The sequence below is a fragment of the Cygnus olor genome, chromosome 4 (genome assembly GCF_009769625.2).
Source record: "Cygnus olor isolate bCygOlo1 chromosome 4, bCygOlo1.pri.v2, whole genome shotgun sequence".
In the NCBI taxonomy this organism is placed as follows: Eukaryota; Metazoa; Chordata; class Aves; order Anseriformes; family Anatidae; genus Cygnus; species Cygnus olor.
In genome coordinates, this window is record NC_049172.1 from 9,722,593 (window position 1) to 9,746,823 (window position 24,231).

Genomic DNA, 24,231 nt, shown 5'->3' on the forward strand with positions numbered 1-24,231 from the left:
GCTGAGACAATCTGTTCTGTCTGTCTGTTTTAATGTTGTTATAAGTCAGTTAGGCATGTACCATACTTGTTAGCTGCATATATACTAATTTAATGTATTGATGGGCTGTCAGTACAAATACCTAATGAATATTAAAATACAAACTCTGATACAGAAATGCAAAGCAGAGCCAGCATGTGGTTAACATTTTGAGGGACAGGCAGAGAAAGGAAAAGACCAGAGTTCATAGTAAATGACAGTAAACACTCATGAAATGAACCTGAAAACAAATCACCAGTGGCTTCCCAGGAAAGATGGAAGAAAATAATAATTAACGGTCTCAAAAACACAGGCTCTAAATATATGCTGTGAACTTTGTCTTCTGCCAGCTGATTTCAATATAAATGAAACAAAGCATGGTTCAGAGACCAGTATGCCAGTAAGACAAAGAGAAATAAAGAAAACAGAATAAAGACATTGTACTATGGGAAGGAGGGAAAGGGAGAAGGAGAAATCTCCCACTGTCTCCTCCTCAATGCTAATTTTCTCTTTAACAATGGCTCTAAAAATGGATAGTAGTTGATACTTTGCATGTTCCGCATAATAGTCTTTCAGCAAAAGCGTGTATGGACAAATCTCTCCTGCTTCAAGTGAATGTGGCAGGAGTTTGTTGGGCATGTTTCTCTCCCTTAGATCATATTCAGAGCTGCAGCCAGCTGCTTGTCAGAGACTCAAAGCCCCATGCACCATTTAGGCTCAGCTCGGAGGCATGCTGTCTCTCCTTCCCAGGTTTGAAGTGAAAAGTAAATTACAAAGAAAAAGCCTTTGGGCCAGAGGAGGAAATATCAAATTGCTGCAAGCAGGGAGGTGGCGGGGTAGAGACGTGGGGCTAATGAAACCAGGAGGAACCAGGGTCCTGCGAGAACTGCCTGCAGTTCAGCCCTGCTTCTCCCTTTGCCACCGCTCCAAAATTAGAAAAGCATCTCAAGGGTACATCTACTGGTTGTGGAAAATGGAAAAAGAGCTGCTAAATAGCAGGAAAGCAGGAGGGAACGAGCAGTGAGCTCCCACCTGGAAGCCTGCCAGCGCAGAAGGGACCTGAAAAAGAGCCTGATGTGAAAACCTAGCTCTGGAGGTGGTGGGCTCGTCCCCCTGGTATCCCATTATCCCTGGGATAACAGTACTGCAATGCAGATGCTGCACACTCATCCATGAGCAGAGGCACATGGAGGGGGCAGCAAACCTCTGCAGGTGACAAGGAAGATGTGAAGCTGAAGCGGGCTCCATCCCTGGTTATTAGGGATGGTGTTTCTCCATGGAGTTCTTCACACTGGAGACACCGGGGGAAAACTTGTGGGTTTATCTACAGTGGAGCCTTCCTAGGCTGCGGCAAACAGCTGTGTTTGCTGATGGGGAGGAGTGTATGTCTTCCTGGAGCAAATGAATAAGGGCTTGTCAGAATTTCGGGTATTATGTAAACACCCAGTGGAAAGAAAGACAGCAAGCCTTTGAAATGAGAGGTAAATTAGTAAAATTGTAGAATTATATTAAGAATCAGAGTTCTATATTACACTAAATATATGCTTCCCTGGTGGCTTCAAAAAGGATTTAACAATAATTTTCTGGTTTAGATACAGTCCGACATGATCAAACACCTCAATTTACTGTTTGAACTAGGAGGGGATGCACGTAGGTTTCTCGAATATCTCTCTGCCCCCTTCGCTGCTCCTCTTCCATGGTTCCTCTTCATATGGCCTACAAATAGCCCTTATAAAGCTATGAGATATGGAAAGCTCTCTGTTTCCCTTCCCTTCGGGTTCTGGCTGATCTTTCTCCAGCCCCGGAGATCAGTCACAGCAGCAGCTGCCAGAAATTTGCTTCAGGAAGGGCTGCGGTGTGGCAGGCCAGGGTAGTAAAGAAAAGAAAGGACTCATCATAGCTTGGCACAAGGTACTTCACCACATTGACTCTATAGGCAAACAAAATTTCTGGGTGAAGCAGCATGGGTATAGGCATTGATGGCAGAATAGATTAACACAACCTACTGGGAAATGTCACAAAGAAATGACTTTTGGGTCCTCCAGCAGACTTTGGGTAGACAGTGGAGAAAGCCACAGAAGCCAGGTGAGGAGAAAGAGCGTGCATTCTGAGTCCGAGCGGACCTACAGCCTTGGGATGGTGAAGAGCTCGGTGCTCACAGTTGCGGTAAGACTGCATTCATCAGCTCTTGTGACTGCTGCTATGGAGGTAGCTAGTTTCTGGTCTGTGCACAGTTAGAGCAGCGTCCCTCCATGTGCTTAATACAAAGGGTTTATAAGCATTTACATCAGTCTTTGGAAAATAATTAGAGCCAATGCCAAACTTCATATTCTCATAAAAACACACTTTCACTGAAAAAAATTCTAACAGTTTGCAAAGAAGAGCCAGATGTGGACAAACACTATCATCTAGGTCCAATCAGTTTGTAAGTCACTGTTCTTCCGCTAATTTCTAGATCATTTTTTTTTTCTTCCATTTGCCTTCTGCCATTAGAATAAGGCCAGGTACACAAAGGTAGATGTCAAGCAAACATTCAGTTCAGTTTAATATGATAGAGTGTAAATAACAGACTCTACATTCAGCACTCACTAAATAAGACTGCATTATTCTCGTCTCCTGTGGCTTTTTCACTGTTTCTGGCAGGAAAACATAGAAAGGAAGGAAATCACTTACTCTGAGTTAGAGGCTTTGCTTCTGTTATAACTCACTAAAGGCCTAATCCTGTTGGGTTTGGAGAAGCTTTGGTGGGACAAAGAATGTTTAATTTAATCAAGGATTAAGGTCACACATCAAACAAAAAATAAGTAAAATAAAGACGAAATAAAACGGATCCCTTCCCCAAGGGGCTGAAGGCAAGAAAAATAGTCTGAGTGATGGCTTCATGGGCGAAGGGGCAGAAATACCTGCTATGCACAGGAAGTGAGAGATGAGTTTGGACTGTCAGAACCAGAGGGTGGCAGAAAAAAGGTGTGTGGATACATGTACTCTCCAAGCTGAAGCTTTCTGTACCTAGGGTGAAAACACCAAAGGGCAAACGCTTTCACCTGAGCTCAGAAGGGCACTGGTGCTACAGGGGTATGTGGTGAAGGCTGTGCTCGCCTCTCCAGCTCTGTAGCTGCCAGGCTGCATGCACAAATCCCCCAAAATGAGGGAAGGCAGGCTGAGATCTCCATTTCTCCAGGTAGCACAGCTCAGGGAGCATGGGGCCAGAGCAGGGTGAGGCCAGGGCATTGCTGGGATATGCTGAATTAGGCAGGATAAATCCCTGATCGACTGAAGCTGACCTCACGAGCACGAGGAGGTGCAAGCATGCCCACTGAGGTGCACGTTTCTGTATTCAAGCAGCCATCCATGCATCCATCATCCAGGCACTGGGGTAAGGAAAGTGACCTCTTAATGACTCACCCATTTCCCTTGCTCAGTCATCTCAACAACAACAGCAACAGAAGAAACTGTCTTCAAAGCTTGGCTTAGCTAATATATGCAGCCTCAGGTATCCATCAGTGTCACTGTCACTTGCTGCCTTCCTCAGACCTGCCATGTGCACGGCTACCTTGTCTTGCCTTGCTATTACCTGGATGTGTGGGGCTAGTTAAAGTGCAGTACTGCTTCTGCAGCTGCAGACTTGAGCATCATCTGCTGAGAGTTTTCAGTTTTTCCTCTTTTTGCCTTGCCCTGGTCTTGCAACTCCCATTTCGTTAAAGGACTGGAAAATAGGCTGGCCTCTGGCATTGTCTTTGGCAGACTTGAGGATATGGAAATGTATCACAATTAAATTACACATTTGAAGCTGTATAAAGTTAGCTCCAATCAAGCCATCACTTGTCAAAAATTAAGAGAAGGCCATCATCAGGCTTCATTTCAGCTGGTTTGAAATCAGTAATTAACTTCTCAAAGGAAGATATTTTGCAGGGAATCAGAGATGACATTTTTATTTGCGATGCACTTTTTGAGCCAAAGGAGGCTGCGTGTTGACAGTAAATATTATGTCAACAAAACTCTGTAAGTTTGAAGATTCATCTTCTGTCCTACTTGGGAATCTTTTCCAACATCAGAGGAGAAGAAAGCTGAAGTAAGGTAAACCCTTTAACCTGCAGCAGGTGGAGCATTAGCAATGAGAGGTGTTTCCTATTAAGCACCAGCCAATACAGTGGTTAAACAACAGTGCCATTAACAAAGCCACGTCCATGCAAATCATCCTCAAACCCAACTCTCAGAGGGCAGAGAGCCCCAATTTTCCCAGTAGCTTCTGATTTTCCATTCTTCTTAGAGCTTACACGGATGAGGAAGGACTGGTTCTCCTTCTGTAAACGCAGCGCCCAGTCGCTTTTGCATCAGTTGGTTAGTGTTCCTCGTTTGCTTTTTCTGAAAAAGCTGAGACTTTGGGAAATGATAGAAAGTCCTATCTTATCTCACCCTGGAAAATGCTGACACGGGCTAAAATCAGCAAGCTCTGTAAAATGCTGCACCTCATTTAAGCACACACATACACAAACATTAGTATTGCGAATACAGCTGACAATCACAAATCATGCCATCCTGCTGTGTGTACGGGAAAGGAATAGAAAGCTGCCACTTTGGTGCTCAGGTACCATGGTGACGGGGATCATACAAATAGACGGTGCTCATCTAATATCAATCAGGTAGTGGTTGCCTACAAGGCTACTGTTATGGAGTACAAAACACTGAAATTTGGGTAAAACAATCATTTAATATTTCCTGCAGCAAGAAATACAGGAGAACCACAGGAGAGTGAGGTTTTTCTTATTAATGACCAGATAAAGTGCTTGATTCATTCCCCTCTGAAACAACCCAAGACAGCAGAAGCACTGGGAAATGCAGAGCACAGATGAAGCAGTGGGAACCACGGAGGACAAATCTGCTTTGTCAGGGAAATGAACTGAATGCTTTAACAAGCTTTTTCCATCTCCATCTCCCGTTCCCAAGTTAAGAGCTGGATTTCCTTCAATTTGCAGACGTCTGTCAGAGCGGGGTGGGAGAAAGCATGCCCTGAGAGAGAGGTGCTGCTGCTGTCCCCCAGCAGCCGGAGCAGGGTGCAGCCAGCAGCACATCTGCATGCTTCTCACGCAGGCGCTAGTGCTTCTGCAGTCCCAGCTGTGAGGGAAAATGCCCTGGGCTCCTTCTGCTTTCTGGCATGTGTAAAAACAAGCAGACCGGCTAACCCATGTGCTCACTCCGGACTGGGCGTGTGTCAGATTGGGCAGCTCTACCTGAGTACTGTTGTAGGCTTTGCTGCTCCAGTGAGGAATGGGACTGATAGTTTTTATGCTGTAAAATAAATTTAATACAACTGGGAAAACCAATTTTATTTTGTTTTGTTCTAAGCTGGCATCTACTTCCTGACATGGATCATTAAGTAAAGCAGAGCAAAAAGGACTGGGAATGAATGAAAACCTATTTAACAGAGCAGCAGTAGCACTACCTGTAAGGAATAACAACAAAACTACAATGTAGAGTATTTAAGGCGGTGGATGACATTTCATGTTCATCTCATCATGCCAGCATACCCCAGCTACTTTGAAATTTGTTTGTGTAAATCAAAAAGACAGACACAACATACTGTGGCAATATGTGATTTGATGAGAGAAAATTAAATTCCGTACAACACCGACACCCAGCCCTGCTATGGATGTAGACCCTTGGAACATTTTTATTATAATCTCTGTTATACAAGGCTTTGAAATGTGGCCATAAAAAATTTGCCTCATAATAAAACTTGGCACACAGCACAACAAGATCTTAGCCCAGAGAAGAGTTGCTGATTTCTTTTCTTCCCTCTGCGCAGACCAAATCCTAAATTCACTTACGAAATGAAAAACAAATAAATACATTTTCATTAAAGATGAATTAAGCATGACAGTTTGGCCTGTCTTACACCTCTCTAATGTGAAAGAGAGAAAAGAAGGTTGTTCCTCATTTAGAAAAATACTGCATTCATGGGCTACAATGGCAGCTGGGACCTAAATAATGAAGCCTAGTGGCTTTGCATAATGATTTAATTGCTTATGGTATTTTAACAAGTTTTATGGTAAAAAGGATATCTATCTTTAAAAACAGAGTTTACTTTCTAAAAGTTCCTTATTTTGTTTAATCTAAATATGCAATCAGAACTGGCCTAAACCCATTGTAGCCCACCAAGCTGTGAGTTTTGTATGCCCTGTGTTGGCTCATCCCACTGGATCATGTGGGTAACTCAGCCCAAATGGAGATGGCAAAAGTGGAGCAAGCAAGGATGATCCAAGATGTTTCTGAGGGTTCACTGAGGAGCCCCCCAAACCCTCATGGTAGTACAGACCTTGCTTGGTTTGCATTAATTTCCCGAAAGGGACTTCTTGCAGAATCGCACTCTTTTCTCCTCACAAAGGGATGCTCAGCATGCTGGCACAGATTTGTGCCAAATGGCAAGATGTCTTAAAGGAATAAGCAAAGCAAGGAATGATGCTCTTTTCAAAATGACATTTTCTGGGCAGGCTGATATATCCAACAAGTTCTAGTTTTAAGATGACCTGCATCTGGATACTGCTAACTTAAAAGATGTTTGGGCATATTAATACTCTATGGCTATAATCACTAAAGAAGTGCCTGTGAAAGGCAAGTATCAACTTCAAGAATTGCTAAATTGCTTCAGTAGTAAACTGCACAAACAATTTTGCTACAACAAACTGATCCTCAGGGATGTAGTCAATGACTGAGAATAGGTGAGAAAAGATTTGCAAAATTCTGAATTATCTCTGCCTTTCTCTGGTCAAACTGGAAAATAATGATGTAATGTCCTCTTCTAAAAAGGGACAGAAATTGAAGCTGATTCTGCAGGACATAGGGCAAACTGTGAATTCTGAACAATTAAAACACACTCTCCTTTTTACAACTGTGATAACGCATGATGTCATATTTCTTCTATAGCTACTCATGCATGATTACAAAATATTTTAAGTAGCTTTATGAGCTTTAATGAAGGTGGAACACATCACACCTGTGAGACTGCTGTGCTAACAATATCAGCAGGAACAATACAAAAGAAAGCATTTTCTAGTAGCACTGGGTTGCTCAGTGCATGTAGCTAAGATTTTTCAAAAACAAAAGAAAAAAGTCTCAAGTTGGTGAATTTGATTCCTGGCTATTGTCTCCCAACTTTGCCAATGGCTATTATATACAGATATCCTTTATGTAATAGATCCCTCTATTACATTTTATTTCCTTGGCTCCCACCAACAGTTTCTAGGAAGAATGTGCTGTTACTCACTTAAATTGGACAATTCAACAATAGTGGAGGGAATAATGGAGAGGAACCACAATCCCTCAAAATGATAATAACCTGCAGAGATATTTCACTCCTCATTTTTTAACCAAAACCTGACATTTCTCATTATTTCAGAGTGCAGACTGCCTAATCTCGAAGTATATCTATCACAAGTAATTCAGGTACAGAACTGACATTGCAATTATTTTTATTAGTACTAGCCAAAAAAGAACTATGTCTCAATGACCACAGATCAAATCTCTCCCACAGATACAGCAGTATACCTGCATTGAAAACTTCCAATTATTGGAATGAAAACATACAGCTGCCAATCCAAAGAGAGAGTTTAGGGAAGAAAGTATCTCTGTTTGACTTCACTTATTACTTTCCAATAGCTCATCTCTGTCAAATAACAACAGTATTTTATGCTATTTAACATGTAAAAATCCATCACAACGTATAACGGATTTATCTATCAAGCAGAGATAACAGCAGTTCTCGTGCAAAATGCTTGCAATAAAATTTCAATCCATGGGAAATGCACTGGAGTTTGGCTTTTGCTGGAGTCTCGAAAGCAAGTCAGGTTTTGCTAAAAGGTTCAGGACCCAGGTGAAGAGCACTGAGGCAATTTATGTTTTTCATCTCACTGATCTTACAGGAAAGCAGGCTCTTGGTGGCAATCACAAGTACTATCTCTCACTATAAGAAAAAGAGAAAAATAGACTTTGTTCTACTTTTGCCAAGTCTGTTCTACATTTTTTGAAATGAAGTGTTGTAAATCTCAATGGCACCATACAAAAATTCAAGATTTCCATAATTGTTCTACTACAATGAATAATCAGAGACCAAATGTTGTGTTATTATCATCAGCTACATCTCTGATGCAATCTGCATTTATTATTCTTCAGGTTTGCAACGAATAAAGACTTGCTTGGAAAAAAATGTAGGCTTAGTTTACAATAATGGCATTCTCCTCTGTACTACCATTCTTTTAAAGCTGAAGGAGAGTGGAATTGAGCTGTCCGTTAAAAAAAAAAAGAAAAAAGAATAACCAAATGAATTCTTTTTTTTTTTTTAAACTAAACTTCAGTCATATATTCACATCAGGCCTTTTTCTACATGAATGTACAAACTGATACTGATACATTGCTTCTACTAAATGCCACTTTCAGCTCCAGATTAAAACAAAGAAACAAAAAATGAAAGAAAAAAGAAGCCATCCCAACATGGCTGTGTGGGGCTGGCCACAGTAGTTACCATTAATTAAAAATTCTGAATTTTACAGATCCTGAAGTCAATTTGCCATGTAGCGATAGCTCTATCTGAAAATGCCTTTCTAATTTGTGTATCATTCAAACTTAGAACTTGTCAAGAGTTTCTTTTAAAGTTTCAGGAGAGGTTTCAGTAAAAACTATTTACTGTGTGGAGTGTCTGAGTGCACAGCTGATGAGGAAGGACAGTATAACTTATCAGCTAAAAATTCATTGCTTGGACAGAATGAGAACAACAAAGATTTGGGTTTAACAGTGACCAAAAACTACCAGTATGATCAAGTTGTGAAAGAGGCAAATGCTGTGCCAGAGTGTACCAAGGAAGAAATTTCTGACTTGAATTGTGGAAGGTACAGGTGTGATTTTATCTGACACCCTCTGCACAACTGCCATTACTCACCTTCAATAAACTAGGACAAGTGCAGATATGAGATGCAGGGATAAGCAGGAGAAAGGAGGCCTTATTGCAGGAGAATAAAAACCCGTCTGAGGTACACAGAAAAAAAGGAGGAAAACTGAGAGCGAGTGAAGACAAAAACAGACAAAACCAAGATAAGGAAAAGCCAACATTAACAAAAGCAAACAGTAACACACTGGCTATGAAGAAATCTGGACTTGACTTATGAAGGACACTCTGACACACAAGTCAGGAAAAGCTTCCCAACAATAGCAGCACCAGAAAAATAAGACATTTCTCACAGGAAAACACTCAAGTGAACAAAAAGTCCCCCGGACTGGTATTGAAATGCAGCCTGATGAATTTGTGAAAGAAATCATATGGTGTGCTTGCCTATCATAGCAGGATAATGGATTCAGTGACCCAGCAGATCCCTTAGATTCCTATGGTCATACAACAGCAATAAAGTAAATTGCCTGTTGTTTTGTCTCGTGGGTTTTCTGCTCTGTCAGACAAAGATCTTGGACTGCAGAGCTAAAACCAGCACAGTGGCAACATTTGTGGGGCTTTGGATTGCGGTGAGGGACATGTGGAAGACCAAGAGCACTGGAGCAGTCCCCACACCTCTGCTCCCCTCCTCCCTGCAGTGCCCAGCTTCAAATACCAAATGCCTGTGCTCCCTGCAGAGCCAGAGCGGGAGCGGGGGCTGTGCCCCAACACAACCCCAGAGACAATTTGGAGCACCTGAGGGAATGTAAGGTACTTTAAACAGCCTTGGGAACTGTCTGATACTTGGCTTTTGCCAACAGATTGGCTTTCAGTGATCTAGAGTAATTGGTCTTTGTAAATAAAACAAGCTATATAGTAGTAATGAACCGTTAACTGTATTAATGCTAACCATACTTACTTAAAATGTTATTATAAGTGAACATATAAATAGCTAAGCAAATGCAAAGTTATTTCAGAGCTCTACAGGGGATATTAAATGATAACTTCACTCCTGTGAGACCCTGAGGATTTTACTCAAAAGTTAAGGTTTCTTTATTAAAAACACACTTCAGGCTTCCTGGTCCAGTAGAGATATATTTACAGCAACCCACTTCTAGTACTGAGGGCTTGTAACACTATTACTGTAGCTTTATCATTTATTATCTATGTATTATTATTATTATTACTTATTATTAGCACCCATACACTAACAAGATGAAGGATGGACCCAAGTGTTAGAACTAGTGGATGGTTCAGGGACCATCCCTCAGTTCTGTGAGGATTTTACACTCTTTCTTCTGTGCTAACATATGACACTGGGAAACACTGTCTTTCCTTACACTTCTCATGTGTCTGCAAAGGACTACCAGATTCTCTCTCACTTCACCAGCCCTCTAAATAGCTGTAATCTGAAGCCACTTTCTCTAGTGCCTATTGCTGATGATAATCCCAGATATACAATGTCAGCATGGCTATGAAATTGAAACACGTTACAAAAAAGTGCCTTCCAACACTGTTGAAAGTTTCAGCCTCCCACGTAAAATGGATCATTATGATATCATTTTCATTTTGGCTTTGCTGTCAAGCTCTCTGTAGCAAAATTCCACCAAGGTTTTAAAATTGGCTCCTGTCACCTTGCGTCCGACTGCCTCGGAAACAGGGTTGACTACGGTTGACTTCAGCCACCACTTTATCCTTAATTTCATCCTAAATAATTCCAACCCTGTAAGAACCACAGAATAAAAATTCCCACTTTATTATCATATTGAACATATCACGTTCTTGAAATAAACCAGCATCACAAAGCTTTAATCGTCTTTTAACTTCCTCTACATGTCATCAGTCAGAAAACTGTTAACTCAAGTGTGACAAGAAACCTGCTTCCTTTCCCCTGAGACTCCGGTGAGATAAGTATTATTTTTTTCCCTTGGAGCGGTTGATTACAAAAGAGTGAAGCATCAAGAAATGCAATCTCCAGCACATGATCAATATTGATACATTCAGTGTTGAGAGGTTTTAAAATGCAACCCAATGTATGGCAAAACCTTTACTGTGTTTCAAGGCATGTGGTTAGGAGATGCGCTGGGAAACCAGCTGTGTGGCTTCATCGGGCACAGGATAGAGCCTCCCTGCAGCAAGCCTGAGACACGTACATGACAACCTGTGTGTGAAGCATCAGTCCTCTTTTCCCTCTGGTATGAAAGCCAGACTCCTGATGGAGAAGTAGGCAACTCGTGTTCAGACTTTTGCCAATCAATAAGCTAAAGATCCATCCTCTCCTCTTTGTTAAACATAGTCCAACCTTCAAGCAGTTTGGGATGTTTCAAAACATCTCTGTTTGTGTCAAGTTGCTCAGCAAAATAAGAAATTTGTGCCAAGATGCACCAGAGACATACTTTTTTTGTATTAGGTCTATCTTGAGAGGGCTGGGAAGCAGTTTCTCTGAGTTTTGAAAGAAATTAATTTGATCCTGTCTATGTAGCGATGGACTGAGCAAATTTAATATACACTTCTCCTCCTCCCCAGAATATTTAGCATGGAAAGGGTTGCTTTATTTTAGGAAAAAAAAAAAGAGAATATTTTAATAGATATATATTGTAATATTGCTCCAAGGCCCCACTTTACCAATTTTCTCTGTCAGTATTTTATGGAAAAGAGCTTGATAGATTACTCTTATGAACATGTGGCTTATTTATGTAATTAGCTTTCATTTTCTCTACCATTTTATGTTTATTTACAAGGATTTCAACTTTCTCAGTACAGATAAAATTTCTGTGGGGAAATTATTGGGTGGAATGGTTTAGTAGTCAAGGATATGAAGCCTTCTATTTTGTGTTTATTACCTGGTAAAACCATATATAATTCAGGCAGCAGTAAAGCATGCTGTTATCACGTGTGGATCTTCTTCAAGCTTGCATGCAAAATCTAAGTTCTTAGACTTAGCTTTCTCTTCACTTCATAAAAAGGAAAAACAAACAAACCCGCCCATGTTAGAAGGGCCAATAGGCAGGCCCAACGTTCAACTGCAAGGCAAATATCTGCCTGCAGGTCCCATCCACAGCATAACATGGCCAGATGACCCGAGATGTGTGGTCAGCCGTCACTTCTGCAGCTTGTCTCCCCTGGAGCACTAGGGAAGCTTTGACTAAGCATCATAAAGGACATTAATGAGAGACCATATTTTTTTTTAAAACACGCCTCAGGGCTCCTTTATAAACTGTTTCCTGCGATAAAATGGACAAGCCACATGCAGGGTTGGCAGACATATGACTGCTATAGCAACTTGCAGAATGACTTCATAGATGTAGAACCATTTATTTTATCAATCATTTTAAATGTCACCTTGTTTATTAAAGAACAAACCAATAATATCTGGAGCTAATGTGAAAGACATGTTATTGATTAAAGTCAAATGATCTACAGCCCCAAATATTTCTGTCACGAAGCAGTATTAGTAACTGATATTTTCTCTGAGCTACAACTACTTCTGTCCACCAGCCTTTCTACCCTCCTTCAAGCATACAAGTTGCAACCATCTGACAGTAATTGCTATGACAACTGATGCTGGTCCCAAGAGTATGGAAGACAATACCAGCAGCAAAATTCAATAAGCAGCGTAATGAAGCAGAACAGATCGTTGGAAGTTTGTTGTGGGTTCATGGTATGGACAGTAAGCAATCTGGAGTATTCCCAGATGTCCTGGGGCTATACATGCTCCAGGCTGGAGCATTCACATATGCTGCTAAGGGTGACCTAAGTGCCCTGAATGGGACAGGGAGATGCTTCAAAGTAATGGAGTATAAGCTTAGAGGAGAAAGCAGAAGGCTGATTGCAGAGGAAGAGTGGTTTAAAAATCAAGCAAACAGATTCACAGACAGTGGGGCCAGAAAGGCCATTACAACACCTCATTCAGCATCCTGTGTGACAAAGGGTTGACTATGTCTTACAGCTGTAGGTAAAGCCAGAGGAAGATTTTCAGAAGAGCAAATCAGGGTTAAGCAGCCTCCTCCCACACATTTTCAATTTTCTAAGCTTTCAGCTTACCAGCCTTCTTATCCCTGCCACAAAGTAATCATCCAAAGACAAAAATCTAACATGTTCTCACAAAACTGAAAAGAAATAAACACACTTGTTTTTATCTTCTCATGTTCTAATAACTAAGGAAATACCATAATCATAACCATATGTTAACTATATAGCATCATTATAAGGCTGATTTAGGGTTGGCTGGCTGAATTAATTGCATTCCTCACCTCCTCTTAATTCAGACCTTCTTCATTTTATCATGTCTGATTCTGGAACTATTATAAGCATTTCTTTTTTTCCTATTTCTTTCTATCAAATAACAGGTTTCTACTTTCACCTTTAACAAAGATTTCAGTTTAGGAATTCCTAATGACATTTAAGCATCTAGCTAATACTAGTTAATTTAGCTAACTACAGTGTTATCAAGGAACAGACAGGTAACACAAGAGAAATGATCAGCTGCAGTTCTGATTGACAGGGCTATGAGCAATTGCCTCATAATTTCATGATTTGTTCCCAACTCTGAGTTAAAAAATAATCCTATGAATATCGTATTTCCTTCTTCAGGTCTGTGTTACTTCATTCCTTTAAAACCGAGTCCAAGAAGTTGATATTTCTTTGAAAGAAATCCTTTCAGTGGCTCAAGTTCAGAGTGGGTAATAATGCCCCCAACTAGGAAACGATTCCATAGAAAAGTAAATGTTGCCAAGAAAGCTTCTTACAACCCTGCTGTCGAAGCACTATGACTCAAGGCAAGCAACACTAATGCTCAAAATGAAAGCAATGCAGGCTGCTGGAAAGAGCAGCAAACAAATAAGGACATTTCTTGCCCTGATGCAATGTTTACATTAGCACTGGCAGTACAGGAAGAGGCTCGTGAAATCCAGTGTCAGGTCTAAGGAGAAAAGTACTTTTGTTCATAGGCAGCACACTGGGTATACTGCTATATCCAGGACCAATAAATCATCAGTTTTATCCACAAGCATCACAAACTGAGTTTTAAGAAAGCATCTCCAAATAGGAATAAACTATCCTGTTTATCCAGGTCAATATATCAATTGAGACCTGCAGCATTTCTCCTGCTGAATAAAGATACTGTGCTATTTACACAGAGATAACCCACACCGTCACTATTAAGATTCAGCCCTGCGATAATTCTACCTGTAAAGGATCTGCCAGATGTGTATTAGTGATGTAAAGGGATGTAACATTTAAACATTTTAGTAAGGAGCTTATCATTGCCTAGCCAAGATGAAGGGCTAGCATCTCTGCTTTTTCTTCAGTTTGGAAAATGATGCTAGTATGTATGGAAGTGCCTGTGGGGACTGGTAAGTGTCTCTGAGCAAGCATCTCTGTGAGCAAGCAAGCAAATCTTCAAAACTGAACCTAAAATGCAGCACTGTGGGAATCATCTTGGTCTGCAGTAGGCTGAAAAGAGCACAGCATGGTCTGCTCCCAGTGCTGCCAGCCCAGGACGTAAGTCTCCTGGTGAGAGCCTCTTCCCCAGGCTTTACTTAAAACATAAGCTAAAACATGATGACAGTTCAGCTCAGCGAACACACAAACAGATCATGCTTCCTCCTAGAAACTGGAATAAAAAAAAATCCTTTCTCCTTCACCGTGACCCAATCCCGGTTTGCCAGTTTTGAGGCACCCCATGGACTCAAAGCTGCCCTTGCCCAGCTCCACCAGCCTGGCCAAAGAGCTCAGCGTTAACTGAAACAGCAGTAGGAAAGCACTGTGGGCAGAAAAGAGGAAAAAACAAACAGGGAATTTGAAATCAAGCTGGCAGGAGGGAGAGGAAGAATGGGGTGCTGGTGTAGCTCCCCACATTGCAGACTAGGGGTGAACACAGAACATAAATGTTGCTGCCAGCATGGTGATGTACTTATATATACAGCTATAGATATATTTGTTCTTGGATTAAACACCTGCCAATGGTTCTTTCTAAGAGCCTTTATTTTCAAGAGACCTTATGTATTTAACTGGGAGCAAGATTGCTATTAAAAAAAAAAAAGTTTTAGGTATTTCTAATTTAAGAGGGACATAAAGAATGAAAACAAACCTTCATTTCCTCTGGCTTTTAACAATGCTTCATTTTCAATTGCTTTTTTTTCTATGGATTTTACACTTTTCTTCAGATTTATATAAAATGGTGGAACGATGGAGGGGAATTTGATGCTGAGGGTGAACTCTGATAGCTTTTTGAAAGCTCTGACTGCTGCACAATACATAAGCATGACTGTCAGAGCTAATGCCTTTATGTAGCTTTGTGTAGCACTTCACAGGCAAAAAAAGAGAAAGGAACATAAATTCCCTGTTTCATGGGGATGCTAATCTTGGGCCTAACATCTAAATCATGCCAAAGATATATTTATAGGATTAAATCATCTCATCAGCTAGACCAGTAAAAATCTGGTGTAATTCTCTGATCTGAAGATCCATTGCTAATTAAGCAAAGTCCCCCAGAATCCAAGGAAACTAGTGCAGCCAAACGATATTACAAAACAGAGGGCAAGCTTCTCAGCCACTTCAAGGCTCAGCTCTGCATGCTTTCTCCTCCTCTCATATGTCACTCTAGGGATATCCCATGCAAACCCAAGAAAATTCAGTCACAGGTCAGGAACTTCTAATCCGTGCTCTCAAGGCTGCAAATCCCTCCTTATTATTCTGCTACTTTTCTGTACAAATATTACTGTAACAGAATTCTTCCCTGTTTTCCCCCCCCCCCCCCCCCCAAAGTTTATGTGTTCTATGGGTTTCAGATATCTTAAAAGATACTGATGATCTCTTTGGGCATATTTTGGAACCCCATCTATGAAACTGGAGCCAGTGTACCTATTTCACCCTTTTGTATTTGAAACCTTTCTGCTTTGATGAGAGCAACTGCAATATGTAGATATCTACAAAAGCAAGGTAATTCAGTGGCAGCTCTACTTCACTGCTTTGGAAGCTTGCTTCTTTTTACCCTCTTCTTTCAGTTGAAGACAACAGTAGTAAATGTAATGCAAAAAAAAAAATACTTTTAAATTACAATAAGCATAAAAGGATTATTACCTTTCCAAACAAGTGTGCTTCCCCCAGCATCCTAAACTGGAAGGGCTTAAAGATGGAACTTTCAAAGCCCCTGCATGCATTTAAGCACATGTGAGAGAGAGATGTTCTCATGTGCCATGATAAATTACTACCAAAAGGACTTAAAGTTAATCAGCAGTGTAAGTACCCTCTCGGTCTAGGCCAAAACCCCTCATTATATTGTGCTGGGACTGTAATGGACTGATTATTAAAATCCTTCTGTTGAGAGTGATCATTAGAGGAATACGATAAAGCATTTGATTAAGAGGAAGTCAAAGATATACTTTACTGAGTCACTACCAGGAAGCAGAAAAGAGCAATTTTCAATACCTTGAATATCAGCATAAAAAAATAGATATTTCCTGATTAATTTTGTTGTGTGGGATTATAAATCCTGTCTTGAGCTCCTCTTCTCTCCTCTCTCTCTTTATTTTTTTTTTTTTTTTGGCAGGTCATTTAAAGGTTCTATTTTCTATTCATTTAGTCTAATTTTATTCTGTTTTATCTATTGTTTTATTGAGCAATTTCATTATTCTGGTTCTGTATAAGACTTTTCCCTTACTCAGGAACTGCAGTCTGTAATAACAGCAATCAAGGCAGTTCATTCTGACAAATGTGTGTCAGAAAAAGACTGCTGTGACTTTGAAATATTGAAAGTGACTGATAACATAATGTGTGAAGCAGAATAAATGCATACAAATGGAAGTTTTAGCTGAGCAGTCAAAGTATGAACTAAATACAGTGTCAGAGCCCTGCACTGAAAGCTCTATGTGCAGGTGGGTACAATGGCAAATTGCTAAATGCACTTTGCAAGTGTTTTATGAATAAAGTGGCAAGCAGAGTTTTTTTTCTTGGCCATACCATCCTTATTTCCTGCTTGCACTCAGCCATAAAGCAGAATGAAGTCATGTTTAAGTACAAAATGTGGCTCTGGAAAGCACTTGGCTTTTATAAAAGTTGTCAGATCTATGACGGCTGGGATCAAGTCCCTGCTTCATTCTGTGCTAATCTAGCTTCACTGGCACTAAAGTAGCACACAAAAGATTGTACAAACAAGAGTCCCAACCATTTCCAGTTGATCCATGTTAGCAAATGTTTCTATCTGGTTTGACTCCTCCAAAGCCTATAGTGCTAAGGGTTGCTTGCTTGGTAGCCCATTCTGAACAAGGTCAATGATAGGGACCTACCTCTTCCTTGCATGCTAATTTAGCAAAGGAAGACACCTCTGCTACAAACCCTGCTGCCGCTCTTCCTTGGCTCTACACCCCAGAAGCAAAATTCTTAGCTTGGGTATTGTCATAACCCCACATCATCATACCATCACATTCACTATTTACCAGAGCACTTTTCAGCTTTGAAAACAGGCTTTATTTTCACACAGAAGCCTTTCATTTTTATCTGGAAAACAGGACCAGCTGAAGATTAGCTTTATGGCCCAGCTAAAGGTCAATTACCATCTAAACTAACAAAAAGGGTTAGGAAAGGTCTATTATTCTCCACCATTTTGCTACTCTTGCTCATTTTATCAGAAACCTGTATTTTGTGCAACTTAGGTCAAGAGGCAGTAACCTTTGGCAGGTAGTACTGCCACAGGGGTAGGGGAGCTAAACCCTTTTTTGTGGTTATTATGGTTCTCCCAAAAAGGTTGTCACAAAGCCAGATCCCTCTTATTTCCTGGGAAAACTTTGCACTCACTTTCCACCTCAGTTTGAAGTCAAGACTGATGCCCAGTTAAACCTGTTCCCCTCAAGACTGATGGACGAAAGCATAAGAGAAGGTGGTCACAAAAACTGAACGGTACTACAGGAAAGCGTGCATTAACCGCAAACATAACCTCTTCATTAGGGATTCATAAAATGGAAAGGTCTCGGAGGGAAGCCACTCACTTTTAGCTTTACTGTCATCAGATTTATAACCAAGAAGTTTCAAATTCTGCAGTCGTGCGCTCACTCTATAAAACTTTAAAACACACGAACAACTCAGCTAACAATAAATGTTACTTCCATATCGTTGGTTGAGCAATGCTACTGCCTCTGACTGTACTGCTCGTGCATCTTTGGTCAGTATGTGGTCATTTTGCAAGACAAGTGTGAGGTAGCTATAGAAATGGACAGGGTTAGTAAGAAATAGTTCACAAAGTGATGTTTACCAGCAATTTAACACATTACACTTAGACTGTTTCTTTGGAGTAGTTCAGGAGTAATGATGGGAAACTTCTATGCATAAACAGCTTGCCTGGCTTGTCTTTCTGAAACTCTGTATGCAGTGCCCTTTCAGAAAGAAAAGAGTAGCAAGGAAAATGAGAATGTGGGGAGGTGCCTTTTTCATGGCACCTCTCTTCCAATGTCCAGCAACTCTCCACATATATTGGATACAGAGCACATAAAGCAGGCAAGCTATTTTTTTGTCACAAAGCAGGCAAGCACTTCTCTGATTTTCATAGCTCAATGCTGTATGAATGCAAGAAGATCTAATGCGTTTCCCTTATGACTTTCCTCCTCATGCTTCATCAGAGTGCTGCTACTTCTGCATCCTGTAACGTACCCCATCAATTAATATTATATTTTAAAAGCCCACTAACCTGCTAGTTGCTGCTATATATTTTCAGGAATACATTTTCCATTATGTGCATGTTATAAACTTCAGACCAACTCCAAAACCTTTTAAACCACCCCATCAGTTAATATTACAGCATACTAAAAAGTTGCTAAAGTGTGTTTCTGTAGGCGTCTCCGTCTCTTTCAACTTCCAACCATGAATCTACCATGGACTTGAGACTTTCAAGGCATGGAGATCTATTGTGGTTTATCCCAGAGGACCTGGGTCAGAAACAAGGAAGGTGGACACGTTTTGAGACCTAGGGCCTAATGCAATTCCTGGTTTCACTCCTGCAAATCTAATGTAGGCAGTTGTAACATAAGGATAGAATATGTTATTTTTTATGACTGATAAATATTACTTTGGTGTGTTAGTAGAGGGATTTTTACTTAACATCCTGCTTATCTGAGAAACTATCTTGTTATTATGTGCTACTCTGAAGTTAACTCTTTTCTTAACAGTGATTATATCTGAATTAATTAATGCTATATCCTCATGTCAAATTGCTCTGAAATCTGGAACTAATTGTCACATTCTCCTTTAATGTAATTTCAGTTATATGAACTTGTGACACGATCTAAGGGCAGGCTCTAAGAATTAAAGATTTCTATTTAAATTCAGAGTTTGCTTCAAGTCCAACGATCCTCCCAATTTGCAGAATTTTCTAATTTTCTGGTAGAATAAAAAGTTCTCGGTGCGTGTGTAGGTGATTTTACTGGCTTCTCTGCTGTATTTTTCTAAGTGTTTTAAATGCAGCTCAGAACAGCATTGCAATTCTAAACAAACAATGGAGGCAAAGCAAACCTGAGCTCTTACTAATGGCATCTACTTACTATTCTTCAGATGATCTCTGTATTTAATCACAAAAAATCCAATTAGATCATTATGGCCAGCCCTCTACAGGGTTAGGATGTAAACTAAAACTCTTCTTTTACCCATGTCTGGCAAAGGATAAATTAGAAAGTAAGGGATAGTCTCTTACATTTTCATTGAAAAAATATGTGGGGGGAGGAATTTCCTCAAAGAAAGGGGTACATAGTCCCAAGGACTCAGAAAAAGAAATGAAGGTATTTGGGAAGGAAGTAATTTTCTTTGCGCTGTAGTCTTTGGACATCAGTGACCTCCAAGACAGAATGAAAACCCGAGGAGAGAGAATTAATAGCGAGGAGACAAGAAGAACACATATTTATGACTCAGGGCAGGAACTTTCTAAAACTCAGGGTTTTGCTGATGAGATAAAAAAGGACATGAAAAAAAAACACATACCATTTATTTAAAGCATACCTCTAATGATTTGCTAAGGGGGAGTCTGAAACTCTACATGATGGCTTTCTCTTTGCCTCCAAAGTTTTGGACATCTGAAAAATGCAATGCTTTCCGCTAGTGAGGTGTCTTAAAGCTCGCTATGGGGAAATCATTATAAATCTCCATTTCGTTTTTTCCCCCAGGACAGAAAGAAATGACTGGCTTCTCTAGATGAAACACAAATTCTCTGCCACCCTTTGTGATTTATGCCAAATTAAATCTGAGGTTTCTGCAGAAGCTACATGGTGGCTGTACCTTCCATGAAATGTGCCATTGCATACTCGGCCCCTAACAAATGAATACCAGGAGGCGTGTGGCTGTTGTTTCTTCTTTGGCACAGAGACAACTTTATGCATCTGGGAACCTGTGCTTGGCCATGGTGAGTGCTGTTTAGGGAAATACAACTGATGAACAATGAGCAAGAATCACATTCTACTTAGCCCTGTGGTCCATTTTGCCTTTTTTTCCCCCTATTGTTCCTGTTTCCTTTTATTTAAAAGTGAAGTCATTGGGGCAGAGTGCACATGGACAATGTTGGAATATGAGAAATGCAGCACGACTCTGGTTTAATTTCTCAGTGGTACTTGGTTTTGACAGCTTTGAGTTGCTTAAGTGAGAAGCTGGCCTCTGATGAGTGTGAAACTACTGTTCCTTTTCCCTCTGCCTCTAGCATGCTGCCTGGCTGCAGAACAAGCGAGTCCACCAGCAGAGGAAGGGGGACGTGAACAGGATCAGAGAGCTTCCCTACCACCTCCTCCTTGACCCCCTCCAGAAGCCAGCCACCGGTGCAGTGCTCGAGCCATTGCTGCTGCACTGCAGGCAGCACGGGCAGCCTGTGAAGTACGCTGAAAGAGCTTGCAATTATATTTATGCCTTCTGGGGGGCAGTGGAAGTTTTAAAGTTTAGGGCTGAAAAGACTTAATAGGTGTCAAATTTAGTGTCAGCATACAGTTCCTTGTGAATCAAATGACACATCCTCTTCAAGATCTCCTACGAAATTTGGCAGTTCCTATTATTAAAGCCCCTGTCATTACTTTGAAAGAAAAATAGAGAGACACAGAAAACTGACACACTGCATGGAGGCTGCTAGTGCTCAGAAGGTAAAGCCTTAGTGACAAAGGCAAGGGGACAGCAACCTACCTGAGCACATCAACTGGCTGCCTAATGGCATGGCCAGATGCAGTTGTTAAGATCTCTGACACATGAATGAAGTCATCAGGATCCTATGACAAGTACATCATTCAAATGTTACCCAGAGCATTTCCTATATTATTTGTGCTACTGACATACATTATTTTTTGGATGGACTTGAAGGACCTGCTTTCAGAGGCAGCAATAGGCAGAGTGGTCACAGCAGCTGCCTGGGACCCCTGCTGGCCACTTCCCCATACCCATTACAGCAAAATGCCAACCTCATTCTGCAGTCCGACCTCTTGCTGTTGCTCATGTCTTTTATTTATTTATTTATTTATTTATTTATTTATTTATTTTTGCCTAGAAGAGATTTTCTGCATATGAAAAAGAAAAGTCTCAAAGATCAGTTTCTTTGCAGTGCTTTCAGTTGGCTACCCTTCCCTTATGATAAACTGTACCCATAAAAAGGGCTTTTTTTTTAAGGTATATTGATATTGCTCTTTAAATTACTTGACTCTTCTTGTCAAAAACTTTGTTCATCTCCAAAATGTTAGATTTCCTTCAGGATGTAGAGAATAACCCTGAACAGGGTTTCAGATTCTCCGGTGTGGCTGGAATTAATTTTTTAACAGTAAATGTGCATAGTAGCTAAGTTATGTGAATTTTGCCACACCCTTCACCACTATTTCACTGTTCCCAAGATTGCATTTATAATCAAAATTCTAAGTTTCAGCTGCATCAGTTCAAATACATGGCAGTGCTCACTCCTCTCTCTGAAGGTTGGAGGTATTTCTTTACACCTGTAAAATTATGAACACAAGTGTACTGAGTGTCAGCACTGTCTACGCACCGTGCTCCAGGCACTGCAGCCTGTGTGCCTTGCATGTGTTAATCCCCTATAGAACAGCATAGCAGACATCCCAAACATAGCGTTTGTTTGTAAATCCCAAATGTCTAAACCTCACCACAGTGTTATCATGACTGCAACTCATGCCCTGTAGCCTGGGGAACGAGGGGTGAGTCACCTCTCTATCTCTTTTACTGTTTCTTTGGGAATGGCCTGAATGTTCAGGAAAAGTAATGAAAAGCCTTAAACTCATGCCCATGCTTCCTGCACCGAGACCAAAATCTCCTGTAATCTTGCCAGACCTTTTACAGATGCACCCTAGGGATTTCACGCTATGCAGCTTATGGGTTTATATGAAATTTCATAAAAGAGAAGCCCTGTATTTTTACATAAATATATTTATTTTGGGAAAGATCAAGAAATGCCAATATATTTCAATCCAGTTCCCTACTGCATTAAAGAATGTGAAATATTCATGTGAACATTTGCTAATCCCACCCAGTGAAATCTACTTTCCTCTCTATTTAGTATGCAGGCTGCAGCAGCTGAAGGTTCAGCCTTTTCATTAGGAAAAAAAGTAAGGATGATTTGTGAAAACCACATGGAAGTAATCATAAGGAACGGTAATGAAGAGTTTTTGGAAAAAAACACCTTGTAAGCTACCTTGTAAGCATGATTCCTCTTCCATGTGTTTGTTTCTTATACTGTGCTTTGCAGATTCAAAGTGTAAATTTGTATTTATGGACATAATTACAAGTGCAATATAGTAAGATCTCATAATACAGAAATAAAAATATAAGGGCAGCACAGACATTTGCAGAATATACATCTCTTAATTCTCCATTAGGTAGCATAACTCAAAGCAAATTCCAATTTCTCTGTTCAGCCATCAGTTTTGATAATGCAACAAGTTATTTTCTCAGCAGTGCTAAGTTTTGCATATCTATCCAGACCCTCTTGTGGTCAAAGATCTCACAAATAATCCCTTTCTTCATCCGGCTGAACTCTGATAACTATAGCAGGAAACTGAAAATGAGGAAGTCTGAGTGTCTACGATCTCTGATTTCACCAGGGAAAAACATCCGACCTTGGAAATTCATTTAAGTCCCTTTATGTTATATATTCTCTTAGTATTAAATGGAAATGGCATTTACTTTCCACTGAGAGATGGTAATATTTAAATAGTGCTTTGAAGGTCCTCAGATAAAAAAGAGTTATATATGTGCAAATTCTTATGCTTCTTTCTGCTTTCCCACACCTTCAAAATATAATACACTGAAATTTTGTTATGAAATAAAATTGTTCTTGGAAATGTCAGGCCTGCACAGACCAATGATCCAGAAGTTGCAAAAGGCATCAGAAGATCAGCCTCTCCACGTGTGGAGTACTGTGATGCAGAAGATAATCTCTTACCAGAGCCAGCTGTGACCATCTCCCCGATGTACTGAGAACTACAATAACTCTATAAATGATGTCAGAAACCATTCCTAAGGGGTGGTTTGGATACAACCATCTTGACTTGCAGAGCGATAGTGGGGCAGACAAGGAAAGCTCAGCTGTTCGCCATGCCGTGCCACTTGGCAGGTACTTTATATTTAGTAATAATGACACAGTCTATGAAATTCCCCTGTCTTCAAATATTTGTACTCAAGCTTAAATCGGTAATGCTCTGAAGAAGACAACTTAACACCTTGACTAACACCTGAGACCTCTAGCAGATGGAAGCATGTCTAGGAAAGATTACAGAAAGAAATTTTGCTCCTTTGTTTTGCATGGAGAACCCGACCAGAGACTTTTAATGGACACCGCCTGGTCATGTCCAGAATATTAAAGCATTTAGTAAATAATGGCCTATAATGCTAATTGTAATACATAAAGCAAATATATGTTTCATTTAAATTAAATTTGTTGTTGATCCTATGTCAGCAAAAACTTCAGCTGAATCATTCCAAAAATACAACATTTTCAAAGAATGTAAGCCTTCCTTATTCATTTAGTATGTGTGAGCAGATATTCAGACACTGATTTCTCTGAATCTGCATACTGTTACTCATTAATTACGTTCTTCTCTATCTCATTCTATGGCCTGAAAGCAGAGGCAAGACCCTGAGTGAAGCATATTAGTATGACACAATGGTTCAGCCACACTAAAAAATTTCATCACAGCAACTGTAAAATTTTTGCTACATGAATCTAATGCAAACCTAAAAATCCTAATGCAAAAAAAAAAATAAATTAGAAACTGGGTTGAAAGAATAGGTTCAGAATGAAAAAGAATCATGAGATTAACCCACATCTTCTCCTAACAGTC

At 40.3% G+C, this 24,231-nt stretch overlaps 1 protein-coding gene across 3 annotated transcripts in view; it reads right to left on the bottom strand.

The window, feature by feature from the left end:
• The window catches only part of GRID2 (glutamate ionotropic receptor delta type subunit 2), an 805,832-nt gene that overhangs the window by 48,462 nt on the left and 733,139 nt on the right, over positions 1 to 24,231 (bottom strand). The window lies entirely within an intron of this gene.